The 22,833-nt window shown below is 38.0% G+C and overlaps 1 protein-coding gene across 1 annotated transcript in view; it reads left to right on the forward strand.

Moving 5' to 3' along the window:
* Positions 1 to 6,040: 6,040 nt before the first annotated feature.
* Positions 6,041 to 22,833, forward strand: part of Kcnj16 (potassium inwardly rectifying channel subfamily J member 16) — a 56,881-nt gene continuing 40,088 nt past the window's right edge. The window contains exon 1 of the mRNA XM_075989984.1: positions 6,041 to 6,173. The gene's annotated coding sequence lies outside the window, so the exon portion shown is untranslated. The remainder of the gene's footprint in view (positions 6,174 to 22,833) is intronic.

Genomic DNA, 22,833 nt, shown 5'->3' on the forward strand with positions numbered 1-22,833 from the left:
ATATATATATATATATATATATATATATATATATATATATACTTCTGTACAAACTTGCATCTCATAATCATACATTTACTGAGCATACACTCTAGGTTGGGCACTATCCTGACTGTTCAGTGTGGGAGGACCCAATCCTTGTTCTAACCTCTGTAGCTCCATTTCCATAAAATGTGAACAAAAAATAATAATAAATTATTTGTAAAAATCACAGAGATTATCCAGATCTTATGCTTTATGTTTTGGAAAATTCAGATCTACAGACAGAAAATACCTTGCCAGGGCCCAGCCCTCTACTTACTCATCTGCCCTGAAGTTAATCTTACTTCTAATGCTTTCTCTGACTATGCTGTCACTATACTTAATGGTTTCTATTGAGTGGAAACTATTGAGGTATTTCATTTCTTCTCAGGAAGAACTGAAGGATCTTTAGAAAAATTCTTTAGACATATTCAGATAATAAAAACCCACAACTTTTTTTGACTTCTCTTTCCTTTCATACAACTTGGTTTTATCAATTGCTAAACAACATAAGAAATTTTATTTTATTAGTTTCTGCTTGCTTCTCTTTCTTGCCCTGTAACTTCAGCAACCTACAAACTTGTTCCTTCTCGGTCTCTCCCACACTCTCAATGTAATTTGATTCCCATTTCCGCAATAGTCTACTTCAATTTTAGACGGATGTCACATCCCATCATCCCTTGTGCAGAATATGACATGCTGCCAGAGACATCATCTTAGATAAATCACTGACTTCAAATGATGTCAATTTGCACTCAAACCTTTCATTCATATGTCGTACAAAACATCACACCAATAAAACTGTAATTGCATAGTTTTGCAAATAGTATTCATTGAAATATTTTGTATTGTCTTGCAAAAGCAACGGGAGCAATCCTTGAACCACCAGATTCAAGTTGATTCTTTTTCTTTTACTTCAGCATCTTATGGTTAGAGTCTTGGAAAGCTGGGCACAAAGTGAAATGCCCAGAGCTGTTGGTAATCAAATACAATCAAATGCAAAAGCAAGGACGGAATAAAGAAAGGCTGGAAGAGGGAGTTAAAGGGAAATAAGGCAGTCAAGCTGAGAAGTGATGTTTGAGCAGTGACTTATGGTAGGGGTCAAAGTTGTGGCTCTTGTTACCACCAGGGACATTTTGATCTGCGATTTGGTGGACTGTGTGATCTTTGTCTTTACAAAAGGGAAAATAAAGTTCATTTGCATAAGCCCAGGCATCTCATTGCAGCTGAACTCCCCTTGGAGACTCAGAAGTTCTCATGTTCTCCCTCCTCCAAAGGCAAACAGAGGCTCAGTCAGGTTCTCATCAGCGCAGGAGAAGTAAAAGGCCACGTGACTCTGCTAGACAAAACAAGAAGACTTACAGACTCACTGGAAATGTCTAGGTTTTGAAAAGTACCTGATGTGGAAAAAAATTGAAAGAGACAGGAATGGAAAATTCCTTTGCTGGCTTCCTGCTCTCCTTCCTGCTAAAGCAGGATTAGTTACCAGCTGTCAAAAGAAATATCACTTTTGATTCTTATTTTGGGGAAAGGAAAGCATTAGAAAAAAAAAGTTTCTTGGAAGGGAGTGAGGCAACAAGGTCTTGCCTTTTTACAGTTCATTTTCGAAGTTCGAAACAGCAACAGACGGTCCTAAATTGGGAAGCAAAGCATTGTACCTCTGTATGGAAAATGAAGAGAAATAGAGGAGGTGGTGCAGGTAATTTTCTTTCCCTCAAAGGTTACTTAATGAAAAGAGAATGTGGCAACAGAGTCAGGAACACAGGACTTGAAATACTGAGGTAGTGATGTGAAGTCATCTCTCACAGAAATGAAGACAGGGAAAATACTTGCAAAATAGTCCTTAAAATAAGGCATGTATTAAGAATATGATTGCTGAATCCTCTGTGCGGAATAGGACATTTACATCACCCCCTTCAAGGCCCAGCAAGTGGTGCAGAAGAGAACACAGAAAGATTGCAAAGAGACTTAGATGGAAAGGGACAGAGGAACGCTATGCCAATCTCTGCTGGGTGTGCTGTTGCGGTCACAAACAGCAGATGTAGTTACCAGCAGAAGACATGCACTCACACACACGCACATTGGAGGAGAGCATGTTGGGAAGCATGGAGTCCAGAGAACTGGGAGAGAGACAAAAGGGATAAGATGGGTGACTATGGTTATAATACATTATATAAACAAAAACCAATGATAAAAAGTTGAGAGCAGTAGGGATGCAGAGAGACGTCTTCAGAATGAAAAGCGAGTACCAGTCATGGAGAGGCGCTGGAGTTTGCTTCCCATTACCCATGTCAGGTAGCTTGCTAGCACCTCTTAATTCAGCTCTAGACATCTGATAGCCTCTTCTGGTCCCCACAGGAAGGAAGCGGCACTTCCTCATGCATATATACTCCCACACAGATTTAGACATAGAAGAGATTTTAAGTGCTAATCCTTTCATTTTAATCCCCCAGAAAATGTAATTTGTGTTACATTGTATTAATTATGGTTTAAGTGTAAGATGCTCCCAAAAGCCCTAATGCTTGGACATTGGGTCTCTCCCAGAGGGCACTTTCTGGAGACTGTGGAACCCTGAAGTGTTTGGAGCTATCTGAAGGAAATAGGTCACAGGTTGAGGGCCTTCAAAGATTACAGCTCATCACTGATGCCTGTCTCATCTTTGTGTTCAGTATCTTTATTGTTTAGGAGCTGTGAAGAGGAGAAAGACATGATGGGAAGTTTCAGTGGAGCAAAGCTGCTCACCTCCTTGTGGTAAGGAAGCAAAGAGAAAGGGGAGACGCAAGTGTCCCCACATTCCCTTCACAGGCAGGACCCCAGCTATCCAACCCAACCTGCTTCCAAAGAAGCCCTGTATTCCACCATGGCTAACAACACAAGGTGGGAACCTGTGGCCTTTGACAGACATTTTACATCTCACCCATACCATTAGGACACTGTGATCCAGAAAGGCAGTGCATTTTCATTCAACCACACGAGCAAATTAATTTTTCAGAGAAGTGAAGCTTAGCTTTTAGCAAGCAGTGAAGTAGGTTGTGTAGTGACAATGAAGTTTGGTAAACATTTACCTTTGAAAGGATAAATGCTAAATATTTTAGGCTTTGAGATCCACAGTCTCCACAAGTCCTTGCAAGCCCCTGAATCGTGCGGCTATTACATAGGCATTATTGATCCAATGAAAATGAAGGAGTCTGGTTGTGTTCCAATAAGCTTTATTTATGGATAGCAAGATGGAAATTTATATCATTTCTACATGCCACAGAACGTTACTCTTTCTTTTCTCTTTGTGGCCACTTAAAAATGTAAGAACTGTTCTGGTGTGGATCATTGCTAGTGTCAGGGCTAGCGGAACAGAATATGAAAGTTCTAAATTGTAATAACTCTCTCTTTCCCTCTGTGTGTATGTGTATATTTGTGTGAGTATGTGTATGCATGTGTTCACACGAGTGTGGAAGCCAGAGACCAACATTGATGTCTTCTTCCATCTCTATTGCTTTGAGTCAGGTTCTCTTTCTGAACCTAAAACTCATCAGTTTGGCTAGGCTGCTTGGCCAATGAACTCCACAATTTGCCTGTCTCCACTCCTACACCTGGGGTTACAGAGGACCACCTTCACACCTGTTGAGTGTTGAGATCTGGTCCCCATGCTTTCCTGACAGGCATTCTAAAGTCCCTCTGAATGACACAAACTCTCTTATGATACCACCAAAGCTCCACAAAAAAAGAGATGATTAAAAACAAATGATTTCTCAGTGTGTACATTGGAGTTGCAAGTATTTTTATCACTTTGCAATATAACAAATCTTAGAGAAAATCTGTTGCTTTCATTTGCATGTTTCTCTTTCTGCTTCAGGGAGAATTGTAGCTCACAGAGCCTAAAACCCACTTAAACTCATGCTCAGTGACTGTGGATAGAAGGGGCAGAGTACAATGGTGACATAAAAACCTATTTAAATACCTCTTGGCTTTACAATGTGTTTCTCTACTTTCTGATCAATTTCAGCATGTCTTCTACTCCCAAAATCTACTTCGAATGAAGCAATGAAGTTACACCCTCTGATATGACTCTTGAAGTCAAGAAGCTATTTGATTTCATCTTGCCCCCTGTCCTGCTTTTCTCTATGTTACAACATCATATCCTTAATTCTCTTCGACCAATCCAAGAACTAACATGAATTCTTCTTCCCTGAAATTATCCTCCCAGAACCAAATGAGTCACTGTATCTTTACACTCTTGCAAAAGTCCTTTGAGGGCTGCAAAGATGATGTGGTCACCATAAAAAGATGAGGACCTGATTTTGAATTCCTGGAACCACTGTAAAGCAAAAACAACAATAACAACAACAAAACCAGCACACTGGTATGGTAACACCATCTCTATAAAGGTGGAAACAGGTGAGTTCTAGTTCAGTGAGAGAAACTTGCCCAAAGTTGAGAATAAAAGTTGCAGTCTACCTGAGGAATAACATCTAAGGCTGCTCTCTGGCATTCATGTGCATACACACACACATGTATTTATGCCAGAGGAACATGCTTATATACAGGTGTATACATGTGTGTAAACTCAAAGTCTGAGGCAGAATATAATGGAAACTTAGCTTCCAATTAGTGTAAGTGATAATGCCCACTAGACACTGAAGCCAGATTGATTTAATACACATCAGAATGAAATTTGTTGCTCCAGTTAAGACTGAAATGAAGGCACTTAATCTAATTTTCACGTTTCTTTCCAGAGAAGGTGAGCTGTGGGCCCACTGTTTGCCTGACATTGATGGGCAACTGAGAAGTTAGGTCTCTCAGAAGGTTCAGATTCTTCTGAAGGTGTTGTGTTACAGTTTGCCAAGCACGTGTTTACATTAGAATGTCAAGACCTTATGTTCGCTAACAGTCTGGCACAGTGTTTATCTACCTGAGGGAGTGGTGTGGCAGCTGTTGCTCACTGCCACCATCTCTCCATTTTTCACAAATAAGGAAAAGGATGTGTATGTGTGTGTGTATAAAAGGAAGCATCAGAAATCTCTCACAACTACTGACCACACCCACATTCACAAACAACCTTATTTTCCCAAGCGTTGAAGCCTTTGGAAATAGAATTCAAAACCAAGCAGGCCACAAACAACAATCAGGCTCAGAACTTAAATTTGGAGTTTGAACCAAGCTATAGGGGTCCTTTTTGCTCTCTGCCTCTCCTTGCTCTTTGGAGTAAAATAAAGCAAACTTCTAGTTAGAAAAACACCCTATTGCACTCTCCTGCAAACAGCGCTCCTGGGGGCAGAGAGTGCTTCAAGAGCTTGGGAGTGATTTCTTTAGTTCCTAGTGACTGATTTTTACATTCCTCTGGCATTTCAACCCAGCTGTTCCATTTTAAGGCTTAGTTCTGTCTTTCAGGAGCCACGCTGAGGCTTGAACATTCACTTACCTTCTAGGATGCACTTCCAGGTATGGAAAACTGACTGTCAGGACCTGGGCTACAGCATGAGCTTTATTTACCCACCTCATTGGTAAGGCGTTGACTTCTGGGCTTGTAAAAAGAGTCATCCCCAGCCCCAACCCATTCTTTTCCACCTTATCAGGGCTACCCTACTGTGCTGCCCAAGATGAATTATCTTTATTTAATTTCATGTTGAGTATAGGAATGGATGTTTGGGTATCTCTAGTTGCCTTGTCTCGTGGCTCATTGGCATGCAATCCCAGCCCTCACCTGTTAAGATAAAGACAAATAGTTCTGCCAGAAAGGGTTTCATTTTAAGGCACTGTACAAAGTCTTCGACAGACAGGAGTAGTCCCGTTTGTAAACATCAGAGTCATTTACCGGCATGATTGAGCATATTCTGGTGAAGGATTTCTTCCTCCTCCTTCTACCCCTGAATGAAGAAAAAACTTGTCAGGGTATACTTGATTGACCTTCAGGGGAACAAGACCAGTGAAGTCATTGCAGTTTCGGGTGACCGGTTATCGCCTGCTTTATAAGATGCCAGGGACTGCTGAGGTAGATTCCAGGCTAGAACCAGAGGAGCAAACCAGTGTCAATGGTTAACCTGGGTTCTTGATATCTGAGGCTTTTCTTTCTTTTATTATTAACTAAAGACCATTCTTAACCATCGCAAGCTGAGAGCGACCAGCTCCCACCTCTCCATGGAAGAGTGTGAATGAAGGTAAGCTTGACTGTATTTTGTTGTTACGTGATCTTTTGCTATGTTGAGAGTTTATACCTGCTGGTCTTTCTGTTTGGGGAATCTTTAAGGCTCTATGATCATCAGTGCAAATGTCCAGGTTGAATGAAATACAACTAAAATGATTTAATCATAGTGTGTCATAGTCCTGATTTCTTTTGAGGTTTTGGGTAGAAGCAGGCTCTCATGGGTGTTTGTAGAGCCTGTGAAACAGATCTCTTTTCTCATTACTCTCATTATACAGGTAGATAATTCAAGGTCACTTTTCCACGCAATCTGGCGAGTTCTCAGATTTCTTTAAAAATCAGATTATTGAGAAATTTGTATGTGTAGATTTATCAATGTGTATTCATCAAAACTATCTATTTGCCATCCTTCCAACAGTTTCAAGAAACTTATTTTTACTTACAAGTATGTTTAAAGATACAAGAGGAAATAATAAAACAATTTCTCCAGACTTGTTTTAACATGAATTCGATACCAGGAACTTACTCCTTCATTCCTCTACAGCAGCAGTTTTCAACCGTGAGGTGTGACCTCTTTGGGCTTACCTATCAGATAGCCTGCATATCGTATATTTGCATTACTACTCAGAACAGTGTCAAAATTATAGTTATGAAATTGCAATAAACTGATTGTATGTTTGGGGGAATCATCGTCTCTTGAGGAACCGTATTAAAGGGCCACAGCTTTAAAAAGGTTGAGAGCCCCTGCTTAAAGCTTTGTGTTGAGTTTATTTGCTGTTGTCTAGGAAAACCTTAGAAATTTTGGTTTTTAAAATTTATTCAGAAAGTTCTGCATTTAACATCTAGCCTCTGGCTTCCAGAAGTTCAGACACGTAAAACTGAAATGCTGTTCACAGGCTTATATGGTCAATAAAGACTTTTCTATGAAGTCAATGATGTTTGCTGAGTGAACTATATCTCTGTAGAGTTGAATGTCTAGGAGAACGAGCTTAGGAGAGAAGGCTGTAACATGACTTTTTAATATTACCCTTTGCCACTCTGGTAAAGCCAGAGCGTTAAAAATAAAAGAATAAATTTAAGTGTTCTTGCTGGTTACTATGGGAAATGTAAACCAAGCCTTCTCTGTGTGCAATTTTAACCGAAAAAACACACTGAAAAGTAACATGATGTATTTGAATCACAGCTGATTTGTAGAACACATGTAATGATATTCTGAAATTAAGCCAAAAGGAAAGACTAAGAATGACAAAGCTCAATGTTCATTTCAAACTAGGAGCGAACAGTGGAGGTGGGATTTGGGAGGTTGGAGAGAGAGAGGGGAGGTGAGGGAGAGTGAGAAGGATGCCATACTCAGCTGTAATTCGGGGGGGAGGGAGGGCTGGGTTCTGCCCCAACTTAATGTGCCACAAGGAAGGAGGGAGAGGGAGACTTAAAAAGCTTCTGAAGCATACCGTCTTGCACAAATTCAATATTGAAGATGGAAATTATGGTAAATCCACGTCTTCAATCTCATGTGAAGTTGAGGGTGGTATGTAATCCTTAGCATTCAGGAGATAGAGGCAGGGCAGAGTCTGTGAGTTCAAAGTCAGCCTGGTCTATATAGTCAGTTTCAGGCAAGCAAGAACTGTATAGAGAAACCCCGCTTCAAAAGCAAGCAGATGAACAAGCAGACAAAAACAAACCAGAACAAAATTTGACATTTGAAACCATAAAATCAGAATGAAAGGGACACTCAATGTGCTATTTGATGCAATATTTTTAATTAATAATTAACTTTATATGTACTAGTTCTTAGCCTGAATGAACAGAAATAAATAAAAATAAATAAAATATATATCTGTGCATACCTGCTGGGTTCAGAGGGTGTTGAATCCCCTGGGAATGGACTTGCTGAATGGAGTTTGTTAGCCACCTTTGCTATGGAATAATCCTTTTGACTGTGAAGATTTGTCTCTCAGATTGATTTTATAAATCAATAGCTAAGCAGGTAGAGGTTAGGTGGAACTTCCAGAAAAAAAAAGAGAGAATTTGGGGAAGAATGGGGCGGCATCTCCAGGGAGACTCAGAGGAAGCAAGGGATGAACATGCTGTGCTTAAAAAGGTACCACCACGTGGTAGTGTTCAGATAAGAAATATGAGGTAATTTAAGCTATAAGAGCTAATTAACTATAGACCGACATCTGTGGAGCCTCTATGGGACCAAACTAGGTCCCTCCTCTATATGTGGGAGACAGTGATGAAGCCTGAACTATCTGTGAGGCACCCGGTAGTAGGACCAAGATCTATCCCTGATGCATGAGTTAGCTAATTGGTACCCATTCCTTATGGTAGGATGTCATGCTGAGCCTTAACGCAGAAGGAAGGGCTTGGTACTGCCCCAACTTAATGTGTCAGACTTTTTGGAATTCCCATGGGACCCCTTACCTGTTGGGAGGAGCATAGAGAGGGGTGGGCTGGGGAGAGGCAGGGGACAGGAGGAAAAATAAGGGGAGAACTGTGGATGGAATGTAAAATGAGATTGGATCCTCTTAACTCCTCGCCTGTCTTTCTAGCACCACTGATGCATTTCATTCTTTTAGTTAGTGCTATGACTCAGGAGAGAAGATTTCAAGGACACTGAGACAAAATGTTCCTTGAAAACATGTATATGTCTTAATGATGAGGATTTCAATATGAATTAAAATAAAATTAGGAACGTGCAAAATGGTAGCGTTGGAATAAATAGGTGTACAAAGGTCTTCTAAGGCAAACATTTGGTAGTCAAATAATCCGTGAAATTGTTTGATTCAGGTTTTAAAACCTGCCACTTAAACACTGTTGATCTTTGTCAAACATGAAGTTTACACTTGAGTATCCCATGATGATTCCTAGTGCTAGGAAAGGCGGACAACTTTTTTTTAATTTGGTAGACAATTTGGTTATTTCATGTAGCATGTGAACCATAAATATGTCCAGGGAAAGATGGGGATGAAACACTTGGGGTGATTACTGTGTTCTGGATGCAGGAGGGCTCTAGTCACAGACTCTTCTTGGAAAGAATGTGTTTTAACCGTCTTATGCATGAAGCTTGTGTTTTATAATCTTAGAATGTATATTCTTGGAATAGATCTTTCTGTGTCTCAAATACAAACCTAGTCTTAATTGAGTTTTGTCATGCATGTTCTTTCTGACCCCTTCCAATATGTCCCTTGGCCCCAAGACAACTGTGTTCACCAAAAAGAACCAGAAAGGTTTCCACCACCATCTCGGGCATTGGTTGCTGTGTTTTGATTTAGCTGGTATTTCATGTGGACTTCCAATATCACCTCTTTTTCCCTGAACTTATCAGTGACTGTTCCTCCATGAGTACATATTTCAATAAATTAATCCAGTGTCCACCATGTAGGAAGCATCATCACTTCCCATGGCTAAAGCCTTAGTTTTCAAGACTCCTCTCTAATTCCTTTCATTTTCTTGTTACCACACATTCATTTTTTAATTCCTAAATCAATTCTCTAACAATAGAAAAATATGTATTTTCCCTACTAGTACTATTTTCTAAGCAAAAAGGGTATTATTTTTATTTATTTTATGAGAATTTCATATATGGATAGAGTATAATTTGAGCTTATCTGCTCCTACTACATCATCCTCTAAGTAGAGTTGCATCTACATTATGCCTGTGAAGAAAAAAGCAGTCAAATTTTAAGATTTTTTAAAATATGCCATAATCTCAAGTTCTTGTCCCATATAAAGTTTAAAATTGACACAATGGGTTATGTACTCATTTCCTTGATTTGGTTGATAGAGTACTTAGCAGCTGATTTTTCCATCAATTTATTTGCAGATTGCTCTTCTGAGCAGACTCAACAGTCTCAAAATCTGAGGGTGAAGTAGAACACAGTCTCATAAAATGAATCCATTGTCTTGAGGAATGTATGGCTGGTAAAGGAGACGCATTTTCATATAATAGTAATTCCACAAATATTTACTACTTACCTACTCTGTGATAGACAGATCAAATATAACAATATATTATCAAACTGAGACAGAAGATCCCTGTCTTGATGAATCTTAAATTTTAGTAGTAATTTCTGTAATGTCTGTAGAATGTCTGTGAGTAAAGGATATAAATTAATTCAAAACCATATTGAATAGCGATTAGTAGTATGGAAGAAAACAGAGTAGAAGAGGGGATCATATGGAAAGGACAGAGAAGTGAAGATCATGTGTTAATCCTCTACTAATGGGTAATAAGTGATTTCAAAACTTACTGGTTAAGAGGAGCAAACATGTTCCATCTCACAATGTTTGGAATCAAGTGAGCTTCTGCAGACCTTCTGGATCATGATCAATGTCTCTTACATATTGTAGTCATTGGTCGATAGGAGAATTACGTATCTCTATTTTCATTTGAGATAATCTTTCTTTAAAGATTCATTGTCTGGAATTTAGCAGGCTCCTTCAAGGGCACGTGGATACGTAGACAACCTCTATTCTCTACACTTTGGCTAGAGCATTCCTTCAGTTTCTTACAAACTGGGCTCCCCTGTAACACAACACACAGCGGGTTTCTATTGTGGCATGCAAGTGAAAAGTTATGATAGGAACCAGAGTCCCTTTTCCACATAATCAAAAAATGACAACCTCTAATGTTGGCCATATTCTATTCATTTGAAATGAGTCATGGGGGCTTGAGAGATGTCTCAGTGGTTGGTAGCATTTGTTGCTTTTCAGAAGGCCTAGAAGCAATTCCTAGCACCCATATAATTGTTCACAACCATCTGTAACTGTACTAGGAGATCTGACATCCACTTCTGATCTGTGAATGGGAACCAGGCACACACACAGTACACATACAAACATGCTGACAAAACATTCAGACTCATAAAATAAATAGAAATATATTAGCATAAGTCACTTAATACAGGTCACATTGAATGACAAGTTGTTAAGTAGTAGTTTGAATGCCAGGAGATAGGACCCCCATCTTTCAAGCTACTTATTACAGGTTATAATTTGCATATAGGCTTGGCAAGAAAGGCCTCAAAAAGAGAGGTGATATATGAGAGAAAACCTGGAGGTGGCAAGAAGTCACCAACGTAAATACCTTGAAGAACAACTCTGGTCTATGGAAAATCCCCAAGGCAACAGGATCAGTATCATGCTTAAGGAAAAGGAAGGAGATATACAAGGCAAAACCAGAGTTGCAAGAGAGCAAACGTGGTGTGTGGATTCCATAAGTTAGATGTGTCAGAGCAAGCTTTTAGGCAAAAATGGCGGTGTCTTTAAGTAGGTAGAAGGCTATTGAGAGGCTAATAGATGATAGACGAATTATGTGGGTGAGTAAAGTGCAGAAGTAAGAACAAGCAGAATTAGTATAGTCTTTACAAGAGCTGGACACATAATGCTTCTAGCTTGCCCAGCGCAATAAGCCAATGACATCAGAGCACCAAGATCGTGCTGAAGTTAAGAGTGCTGTTACCACAAATACACTAGTATGAACACACATGTAATCAGCACAAAAGCGAGACACTCTATGGCTTGTCTCAGATGTTGGTAACACAAGACACTACCAAGTGAGCATAGATTTCAGGGCCACTAGGCAGAATTAGAAGATATTCTTCCAAAGCCCTTCTGCTGGAGACATGCTGTGTTCTCATGGGGGTGATTCATGACCAATCAGTGCATCTATATAAGCTTCAGCACCTCCAAACTGTCTTTGTTAGAAACCAGGATAGTGACTTTTCTAAAGAAGTTCTTTTGGGATTTCTAGCAAAGTTCAAATAAACTAGTAGGTGGTTTGGGCTAAAGTTGTTAATACCAACAGTCCAGTTTTGTGGGCAAGATGGCTTACACTTTTGGGATGCATGTCATGGAATCTCCCCCGTCAAGAGGAGCTCCATCTTTTCTTCAGAGCTGGCCATTCTCTGGAGACTCCTTTTGTCCTCACCTTTCAGATCCTGGGTTCCTCTGGCTTTGCTTTCGTTTAAAGGCACCCAGCAAATGGGAAGATGGCTGCCCTCCCTGCAACTGTTTCTAAGTGAAAAGAAAAGATATAAACAATTTTCGCTCTACTTGTTCCAGGGTCTCACTATTTCAAGGTCAAGGATTCTATGTAAAATATACAGAACACTCAATAGAAGTGTCCATTATGAAATACAACTTCTCTAAGTACCTTTGTTTCATATAAGGTGTCCTAAAAATAAACCCAAAACTATACAGAGGTACAGAAGGATAGTGAAGAAAAAGACAATATCTAGAGAATAAAATACCCTCCAATTAGATTTTTCAGAAGTTTTCAGCAAGATAACTTTAACGTTAATGTGTTGCAGAAATATAATCGTAATTTCAAATTTTAAATTTTTATTAAGCCACATTCCAAATTAGAACCATGTCCCTATAACATCAATTCTCAGTGATAATCATTTCTCTAATATATGATATTAAGAATAACTAATATCTGAATGGAGTAGGCAAGGGAAGGTTAATTTGTCAATAGTTAAGGGGAAGATAATGTTCAGCTACTGTGGTGATACACCAACTACACTTTCTATAGGAAAGGAAGAGTGAGCATCCAAATCTGTGTCTTGCTATGCTGTCCAAAGTGTGTCTTTGGAAATCCAAATGTTTTAAAATACCAAGAGGTTCTTCTCTGACCTCCAAGATTCTCTGCCATCAAATGATCACTCTGACAGTTCCTTTTTCTTGACTGCCTCTCTCATGTCAGTCATTACTAAATGGGTTTCCTAGAAAACAAATATAATATGGAGTAGAGAAAAATGATAAGCTGAAGAAGAAGGGGGAAGACAGGGAGGGTGGTATTGGTGAGAATTTAAGGAATTGGTTCATAGGCTTACGGGGAATGGTAATTCTGAAATCTATTGAGCAGACTGGGAATTCTAATGAGTGTTGTTTAATAGAATCAGACATGAAACTTATACAGTTTCCAAACTGCAAAGTTGAGGAAGAAATGGCTGATGCTTCCTCAGGAAGTCTGTCTCCCCCACTCTTGGAGTCTTCAATTGATCTAATGATCAAATGTTTTGAAGGGTAGTATGCTCACCCAAGGTCTACTGATGAGACATATTCAAAACACAATCTAACTTACAGGTTGATAGTAATATTTAGATTGTTGTCTCATAAAATTGGCCATCATTGCCCAACCAAGTTGACACAAGAATCAGCAATGATGGTAACCTGAGCATTTACTTCTTAAGACATTTTGCAATCTGGTTAGGGAACATAATGTATTTTTAAGCTTCAGATTCTGTTAAGGAAATTGAAATCCACATTCTATTAATTGCATATGTTTTAAGTTGAATGGCATGAATGTGCCTAAAAATAATATTTGCATGGAGAATTTTTCATCATTCATTTTAATAATATACCTTTTAATAATGTAACTTGACATGAGAAAGTGGTTTTTCTTCAGTGAGGTGAATGACAAGTTAATGTCAAAGGCACTCATGTTCCTGTCCTAGCTGTCATTCACTCTCCTCTGCACGTTCATGTACTGTATTGTGCATGCACATGAGTCCTGCCCCGAATAGCTGCCCACACAGTGGTAGGAGACTAGGAGGTGCTATGAACACTGTAGGCTACAGGCAGTTAGCTGCTTGTGTAATTGCAACATTTGGATTTGAAGTAAGGAACAATATCTAATGTAAATGATAATCCTATGAAACAATTAGTTTGGAATGTTTATATACTCCAATAAATAATATCTATTATATAACATGTATGTAAATTTTAACACTGTTCAACTCTGGCATGCATTGAAAAAAGTCTAAGACTGGAAAATTTTGAGAGATATTATATTCTGATAATCTCTATAATTTACAGTTGAATAAGACTTCTGTATTCAATTTTCTTTCTCTGTGTAAAGTCACGTTTCTTTAATAGAAAAGTTTAAAAAGCATCAACAGAGGGTATAGTTTCTTTGTGTTTGTGTGTGTGTGTGTGTGTGTGTGTGTTGTATCTGTGCATCCTATGTGTGAAGAGGATGCTAGTGTCTTGCATTATCCATTACTTACCTGATTCTTTGGAGACAGTCTCTTCATTGAACCTGGATATAGGTTGGCAGTCAACAAGCCTCAGGGATCTTTCTGTTTCTGCCCTTATATCTCAGTTCTAGGATTTAAGGTCTACGAGCAGCCATGCTAAACTTTTCACATGGCTTCTATTAGTCCCAACTCAGATCTGTGTGTTATGCAACCATCTTCCAAATGTAGAATGGATTTTGTGAGACAAAGTTCTTAGGCTTTAGTAATAATTAACCAATTAGCTGACTCTACGCATGAAAAATATCTATTCATTCAAGAGTTTGGCCAGTCTTTTTACAACTGTGTTTTAATCTCATCTACAATAAGACCGGCCCAAGCAATGGGTACTTTGGGATATTCTGTCTCTATTTTGGGAAAATAATCCAAAATAACCTCATAAAATAAGGTCTGTGACTTAGGGCTACTAACAATGTCAGGACAGTGAGTTTGTTGCAGGAGAATGTAATAGTTCTTGCTGACTAATACATAAAAGACACAGTTAGCCATTTCTCGGCAGCTAATTAAGTAGGGATTTAACTTTTATGTCTCTTGCATTCTATTTTGAATTATATTTACAGGTGATATTGTGAAATCCTTCCCAAATTTGTAACTGGAGTTTGAGGAAGTGCCAGAAAATTGCAGATTATTAGTGATGTACCAAGCTTATCTCATCAAAAGATCTACTCTAAATGTTCAGGCCAACTTTTGTTTGGGTTAGGATTGAGTCAACTTTTGTGTGGGTGCAAAGAGAAAGTGGTGGCTAATTGGCACATATGATCTAAGGTGTACAAGTTACTCATTTTTAAATTTAGACTTTCTGGCAATAGAAAATTGTTTCATTTCCTCATGACTAAAAATTTTATTAGTAATGATATTGAGGTGAAGATAAGATTGCATGATTTGCTCTAAGGTTTTATCTGATAAAGAACTATTCGGAGAAACAAATGAGAGGGTAGCAAATGGCATAGACAGGACACACAAAGCCAGCAAAGCTCAGACAAAATCAAAATGCAGTGTGCTTTATGCTTATGAAATTAACAAGTAGGACTTTGAACACTGTTTTTATACTTTGAGTTGCTTAGACAGAACATATTTGTAGTGTTTCCTGTACAGATGAGTCAACTCATGTTTATTCTTTGAAAATGTGAATAGCGGGCACTGCTTCTTGAATTGTGCATAGAATTTGGCTGTCATCCACTTGGTCAGCTTGTAAAACAGAAACAGGAACACAGAATGAACCAAGCTAGAAGGCTAGGGGTAACATAATATTGTGTCCTAGTAATACTGTTGTTTCCTTACAATGCCTTGAATGTGTGATTATATAAAAAATCAATATATGTTTAATGTATAAAGTACTGCCATGATAATTGCTATATAGTGAGTGCAATTTTGTAGACCTAACTATTTGTTCACCAAACTAACCGTGTTCAGTAAACATTTTGCTACTCCATAGGCAAAATGTTGTCTTTCATGTGTTGTTTTCTTGAGTTGAACAAATACCACTTCTTTTCTTCCAAGTAGCCATGCAGTGACTGTTGGATACTGGAGGAATTCAGATTAAACTTTCAGTTCCTAGTCCTCGGTAAAGTTAAAAGTTTGTGAATGAAGTCATTTTCAGAAAAAAGAAAAACACAATACCTTGGAAGTTAGGTGGTAATTTTTGTGTTACAACCTAAGAGAGGGGTTGTCCACCTGGTTGTGAAGGGCCAGTGTTTGAGAAATGTGAGGCATTCAGCATGGTTGAGTGTAGGTTCTTGGTATGAGGTCAGAAGCAGTGTGTGTGTTATACACACATAATCATATTGGCTTTCTTCACATGGATACACAGACTGGGTAAAGCAGTTGCTTCTATTTTGTTGATAACCAGCCTCAACAAAAATACATCTTACCAGGGTAGGGGCATGGGAATTTAGAAATATAAGTAAAGAATACAGAAGTACATTAAAAATAACATAACAGAAACCATAGAATAATACTGGGAGGGCATCTCAGTGATTACTGAAATCGCCACATTTATTTTCCCATAGCTTTTATACCCAATGTAAATTGGATGTGGGGTGAGAAGGTAACAAAAAACTTTATTAACATGATACATAGGACACCTCAAACAGACAATATTTATCACTCTGAGACATCAAATCATTGGCATTCTATTGTTTAAGCAGTGGAACTGCTCTATACCAGGTATGATGAAGGCAGCTACTCCCCAGGTGACCTCATAGTTACAAAAAAAGCACAAAGGTATATTTATATATCCTGACCACCAGTCAGGATGGCATGTACCTACTTGAATGAGCTATTTTAATGTTAAAGGAATCAAGAAATCACATCCTGAGTTGGGAGACGCAACTTCACTTGTGGATCATTTGAGCAATCTCCAACTCTCTGTCAGACAAGATGGAAATGGACCCACATTTTTGGGCCTCCACACTATCTGACATTAGAACCTATGCTATAAGCAAGCAGTTGGAAGGACCAACGGATATGAAGAGGAAGTGGGCAATGGATAAAGGTCAATTAAGACCTGTTGATACCATTAAGGCATAAAGTCTACATTGCTCTCTCATGATGTTGAAGACTCCAACTTGATAATGAAGATGTTCATCAGGAAGACTTGGAGCCATGGAAGTTAGAAAAGATTGGCAGGATCGATTAATAGACACCAAGAAAGTAATTTCAGTGAAGCAGTTATGATCTGCCTAACTGTCACAGCCTCATCTCCTACACGGACCTTTGATGCAGGAAGAATGCAACTATTAGTTCTCTTCTCCCTTGCATATGAGATGCAGTATATTTTCTATAGCCTGGGCTTACTGGGAACCTGACTGGGAACTGTGAAGTGTGCAGGAAAAGGAATTCTAAGCTTTTCATACCAAAACTTGCACATACTCAAATTTAGAACAAAAAAAGCAAATACATGATGCCTAGCTTTTGCCATTGAATTGCTGACTGGATAGTAACGATGTCATCCTGCTCATGACGATAAGTGAGATCAATGCAAACTAACAAGATTTGAAGTTATTAGATTTTTAATGAGTTCTCAGAGACTCATCTTGGCTATCTGCTTTCAAATTATTTCTACTTTAAAAGATGAAATGTCAGGGAATGAATCCATCCTAGATAATTTAATGAGCTTGGGTACTGTAAGATTGACTCATCTCTTTGTAATGTCTGTTGTGGAGTCAAGGTATTGAATGGATGACAACTGAGCAACTCCATTAACCATACTTTGTTTTACCTAAGTATGTCCAATTTTAAAGCCACTATATACTTCCTCCCATGTTTATAAACTTTATATCTACTTTAAACAATGAAAGCAACAAAGAATACTGGAAATATTATCAAAATTTCTTAACCATTAATAATTGAAACAAAAGACTAGGATAGGAAATGCACTCTCAAAATATGATGTCAATACCTCATAAATGAGTTGCTGTTATACCATCTACAGATTGTCTTTCCTATTTCTTTCTCATTTTATTCAGCTGAGTCTGGCTAACCTTTTTATTTAATATTTATCTCAGTTTTGTTCATACTATTGCTATGTAGTTGGAAAGTTGTATATGTGTTTAAAGATTTCATATTTCCTGAATTTGCAAAGAGAGTGTCCATCTAAGTGAAGTAATTTACTTGAGTATTTTATTTCTGCCTTTCAAATGTTCTGTTGCTCACTCATGAAAAGGCCATTTTTCTGAAACTTTTATTAACAATAGACTTTGTGGAGATGGTCTGAAACCATCACCTAAAAACAACAAAGGGATACCTATCAATTCATAACAAATTATATCTTGAAATTAATGTTTATCATATTATTAAATTCACAATTACATTCTTTGAATGATTATGAGTGCTTTGAAATATTAATTCTTCAATCCTAAAGACAGAGTATTATATATGAAGAATGGGCATCAAGAGAATGGGATATTCTGACTATCACACATGTATTACAATAAATGATATAATTGATTGTAAACTAGACACTCTTTCTCCAGAGTGTGCATCTTAATCGCTAAGCTATATGCACTCCAGAAACTCAGTTTCCATGTATTTATAGCTGTGTAGTTTGTTGGAAATGTTAAAAAGTATTTGTACATAACTTTTAAGTGTTGAGAGTTGCTTGGACACTGAGTTGATGAAATAGAGTAAGATTCTCAACTTCATTACTGCACTAGGTATCAGAGTATTTGCTGTATAAAAATACTCTGTTTTTTACCCACATTAGTTACTTTGTTGACCCTGCAACAAAATGCATTCTGAACAAATACAAAAGAAAAAGAAATTGTTCGTGTGACCTATGATTTTGAGAGTGTCAATAAAACCGTGGAAAAGTAGTTCATCTTGTGGCAGTTGGATTATGTCATGGAGGCTGTTCACATCACAGTGGATGAGAAAACACAAACTATGACAGGAACTAGGACTAGACTAGGCTATCATGTTAGGATCAAATGGTAGAATCTACTTTGAAAAGAAGAAAGGGAAGATATAGATATGATAAGATAAAAAGGTAATTATTGAATCTACATTTAGAAAGCAACTACTAGTTTTAAATGTTTTACATTGAATTGAACTTTGTATGTTGCATAAAAGTTTTATATAGAGATACAAATTTGAGATTAGTTTTACTGAAACAAACTGTACATACATTCTAATCCTTTTGAAGGTATTGCACGTGTACAGTTCATTTAACAATGTAATGCAAATTTCTAGTCCTTGAAAGTTATTATTACCAACTGGTTATGATAATAAGGAAATGGCAGGTTAGTAATTAGTCACCTATTACAATAAAATTTGTAGTCACATTAGGTATTTTTTCAAGGTCAAATAGAGGTACATTTTAAATAAGCATGCCCTCTTCAGAAATCTACAGAATACAACATTTATAAGATGTTTTAATGACATAGGTTCATTTTTTTATGACAATGAATCTTGTTTGCTTCTAACAGCACCAATCTGCTTCAAAGCAGATGATAGGTATGGAAGAAATTCTACATGGAGTTTGCTTTCTTAGTGAATAAAATAAGCCACTGGACATGGGACAAGCAGGACACAAAAGAGAGTGACTGTCAAACCTTGACCAGACAAGGCATGACAGTTCTTCAAAAACCCTGCTTCATGGAAAAATCTTTTAAAGATGGCTTTAGACCAAAGATGGATGCCCCAACACTGAAGAGAAACTTTGAATGACTGTCCAAGGCATCCAGTTGTTTCTGTCATTTCTCACAATATTCGGATGTCACTTGCTAATACTTCCTACTTACCCAGTTTATATTATTTCCTTCTTGGGTCTCTGAGGAAGTTGAAAACTATATAGCTACAGTTTTCCTTGTTTATCAGACACAGAAAGCAAGTTATGATAAAAAGTAAATTAGTTACAAAACTTTGGACTCACCAAGGTAGGATAGATATGGAGTATTTTCTCTGAATTTGTCAAATGAAAATGGATTAAACATTGTTGATATATTTATTGCCTGTGTATATTGTATATAGTCATTGTCCTTACTGTATATAGTTTTTCTTATATTAACTATAGCCTTCTTTTTATTTTAGACCAAAAATGGGGAATATAGTGATATTTTATTTGTATTTTAATAAATTAAGCTTTCTTGAAGATCAGAAAGTAAAACAGCCACACTGGCCAGCCAAACAGACCAGGCAGTGATGGCACACACATTTAATCCCAGTAGCCACACTAGTTAGCTATAAAGGGCAGGTGGTGGTGGTATATACCTTTAATCCCAGCACTAGAGAAGAATATGAAACAGGAGGAGACAGGTCTCAGCTCAGTCTCCTTCTGAGGATTCGTGGATACAGGATCGCCATTTTCAATCTGAGGTAGAGGTAAGAGTCAGTGGCTGGCTGCTTTTCTGATCTTCAGGTTGAACCCCAATATCTGTCTCTGGGTTTTCATCTTTCGTGCTACGCATTATCTTCAAAGACCCACACCTCCTGACCTACTTCCACCAGCTGGGGCTCATCTAGGTTTCTCAACTTCCCAATATAGTGCCACCGGCTGGGAAACAATTGGCCAAAACATTAACCAGAAAAGGACACTTCATTTTCAAGCCACAACACATGCCAAACACTAAAGAGCTCATTTACTACCAAGGCATTAAAAATAACAATGACAACAACAAGCAGATGGAAAATAAAAATGGCTATATCTGTATTTTGTGGAGCAGGTACAGTCTCTGATGTACCAGTGCAGGGCTTGCCATTCACATCAAAAGCTATAACTGCAAACAAAACTTCAGGGACACAAATCAACGGGAATTTTGACTCCGTGAGCAAATATAATATCCAATCGAAAGGAAATAATATTTCATTGATGTGGAAAAATCCTCTTGCTTCTTGTGTTCTTTATGATGTGTGCCAGTCTGATGGGCTGAATATCAAATATTCAACTGCCACACCATTTGGGGATGAAGAAATGTGCTTAAAAGAATTCAGGAGTGTTTGGTAGGTTTCTTAGTTTAGGAAGAAAGGTTTCTCCCTAATCCAATACAACATTAATAGCACATGTATATTACTTTAAAGTTGCTGCTTCTGGGTCATCACCACTAGATTTTCATGAGAAAATAAGGGCAAAGATCACATTTTATCTTAACATGGCAACTCGTTAATGGCAAATAACAACAGTGGTATGCAGTCACCTGCTAAGGTTTTGTATGCTGCTGACTGCATGAATTTTTCTGTCCCAAAGTATATTCATATTATAAATAAATTTATTTATATCCCAAAGTATATTATATATGAAGTCATAATGATATTTTCTCAATGAACTTCCAAAAAATCCAACAGCCTGCAAAACCGACAGTTTTAAAAACGAAATACTTTCAGATTGACAGAAAACCACAGCACTTAAGAAAGCAAGAGTACAACCTGAACTGTTGCTAAAGCAATGGCACTTGTATGATCACCTCGGGGAAAATAAGGATGTTTATATTCTTAGTTGAAAACAAGTATTATTGGAAGAGGACACTGTGTTGTCCTACCCTGCAAACCATTAGTTCAGTCATTTTAAAGATGACACAGCCTCTGAGGGTCTAATAAACTTCTTTGTCATTTCCTTTCACGTCAGCTCAGCTTTTAAACTAAAGATCAGTTCCTTTACTGGCGTAGTTTTATTCTTTCTTGGTCCATCTTTAGTTCGTTTCTGTTTTGATTCTCACTGAAAATAACAAATGGCATTTGCGGTGGCATGGTGGAGCTTTGAAAATTTTTTTACACTGCTTAGCATATTTGGTGAGCTTTTAAAATCAGCGTGATGACATTCTCATATATGTATATAATTTATTTTTTTTTTACCATAGTCACCCCTTTAGGTTTCTCCTGTCCCCTCTCACTCCTTCTGAGCCTCTACTAGTCCCCTTCTTATTTCCACATCTCTTCGTGTGTGTAATCCAATTAAGCTAATTAATTTACTTAAGGCTGTGTATAGGAATATGGATAAGGGGTTGTATATAAGAGCATGTAAAACTTAACAGTAGCTACACTACTGAAGAAAATGTCTCTCATGCGCAGAAACTATTATCTGTCTCTAGATCCTCAGAGAAAGTTCTAGTCTAGTAAACCCTGTCCCCACTAGCAACCATTAACTTGACACATGTACTAATCAAAATGACTCTTGGTGTTAGAATTCTTACTATATTAAACACTAATCATCAAATTAATTTAGTGATAAGATGGTATGTCACAGACCCGGGAGCTTGAACTACAGTATCTACTACTCATTCATTCACCATCTAAACATAACCGTACATTTTCCCCTCTGTGAATGTTTGCATTGAGGAACCCTTACAGTCAAACAGGCGCCTTCTTGGTGTATTCTCAGGATGCTATTTAGAACCAGAAAGAAGTTTATCCTACACTTCTTACCTATGAACTACATGGTCATATCTAGGTGTGGAGCATATTCTCAGTGTGGAGCAGCATCAGCATCCTGTGGGAACTTGTAAGAAATGCAGATTCCTAGGCCCTGACCTGGTCATCCACAACTCTGGGGACAGAGGTCAGTGCAGCAACCCCAAGACTGTGGCACACACTGAAGTTTGGCGATCAGGTGTAGGACAAAGTACTGATACAGAGCTGTCTTTGGAAACTGGGTCCCTGACAATCAGGCCTCAGGGCTCTCAGGTGGAGATGTGGTTAGAGAGAGAAATACAGCCAGCATGTTGGAAATGAAAACTTCTCCAGGGCATTAAGTTCATGGCAAGGATTAAATCTAAATAATTCTTTAAAATTGGTTTTATTGTGTACAAGAACAGCAAGAGAGTTACCTTTCTTGGATACAGTAGCCTTCTTAGCTTAGGACTGATTGGTAATGTCACTATGTATCTGGATTATCTATGGGCACACTGACTATATTCAAAGTGGTTAGTGTCTGCCATTGAAAAGGAGGCAAACGAAGCTCCTTGATGTGTTCCTTTCTTTTGTGCCCCACATAGGCACTTTGGGTGGGTGGGGGAGGAAGCATGAGCTAGATACGACCCTTTCCTTTGTCACCTTTACCTCATGGGCTGTTCATGTAATTCTAGATTTTATATTCCAATACTTTGACTCCATAGGCTGATTTCAGTCTCATGGTTTGAATGACCTGCAATTTATTAAACCATAAATTATATAAATAAGTTAAAAGTCCCACTTTTACAAAAA

The sequence above is a fragment of the Microtus pennsylvanicus genome, chromosome 11 (assembly GCF_037038515.1).
Source record: "Microtus pennsylvanicus isolate mMicPen1 chromosome 11, mMicPen1.hap1, whole genome shotgun sequence".
NCBI lineage: Eukaryota > Metazoa > Chordata > Mammalia > Rodentia > Cricetidae > Microtus > Microtus pennsylvanicus.